We start from the raw sequence: 1,038 nt of genomic DNA, 5'->3' as shown, positions 1-1,038 counted from the left end.
TATGATCACCTCCTCCTGAATCGTTTCGGCCCTGGCCAGTACCCTGTGGACTCTTTGCAGGTTTAACGCTGTGTTTCGGTGCGGCATGAAGCCCGACTGGTCGGGGTGAACCAAGCCGGTGATGACCTTCACCAGTCTATTAACGAGGAGCTTCGCTAGAATTTTGGGTTCAGCGTTTAACAAGGAGATCGGCCTGTATGAAGCACAGTCTGTTCTGGGCTTCCCTTCCTTATGGATTGTGACTAACGTAGCAACTCTTTGGTCATGGGGGAGCTCCCCCTGGTCCCTGCACTCTTCCAGAATCGCCCTGATGTACGGGGCTAGCTTGTCTGGCTGGAGCTTGTACAGCTCAATGGGCAGGCCATTTGGGCCCGCGGCCTTACCCGACCGCAGACTTCTAATAGCTTGAGCTACTTCATCGTTGGTTAGGTTGCTTTCTAGCTGTTTGAACTCCTCCGCCGAGAGGGTGGAGCGTGTGATATCTACCAGTAGTTGCTTGGAGTTCTCAGCCGTACATGTAGTCTGGGCACTGTAGATAGTGCGGTAGTGGGCTGTAAATGTGTTAGCTATCTCCTGCGGGTCTGTAATGGTTCGCCCTGTCCCATCCGTCAGCTCTGGGACCAATCTGCTAGCGAGTTCCTTTCTATCCAGCCACGCTATTAGTTTCCCAGCCTTATCCCCGAGTTCATAAATGCACCCCTGCTTTTCCCTACCCATCTCTTTGGCCCTGTCAATAACTATGGCTCTGCAGTTGTCGCGCGTGAGCTTTAGAATGTGGAGTTTCTCTGGTGTGATGTTTCCCTCTAGTTCCTCCTCTAGCCGGAGTATCTCGTTCTCTGCCTCCGTTACTTCTTTTTTTTTTTCTTTTCGCACCCCGGCTATCTGGGAGAGGGCTTGTCCCCGTATCACCGTTATGAAGGTCTCCCACAATACCTGGGGGGATCGAACCGACCCCTCGTTTTCCTGGAAGTATAATTCCATCCCTTTGTGCAGTTCTTTACGGATCAGCAGGTTCCGTAGGTGCCAGGGGCTGATGGG

The sequence above is a fragment of the Triturus cristatus genome, chromosome 5_2 (genome assembly GCF_964204655.1).
Source record: "Triturus cristatus chromosome 5_2, aTriCri1.1, whole genome shotgun sequence".
NCBI classification, from domain to species: domain Eukaryota; kingdom Metazoa; phylum Chordata; class Amphibia; order Caudata; family Salamandridae; genus Triturus; species Triturus cristatus.
The sequence above is the reverse complement of the archived record's forward strand: the minus strand, read 5'-3'. Positions refer to the sequence as shown.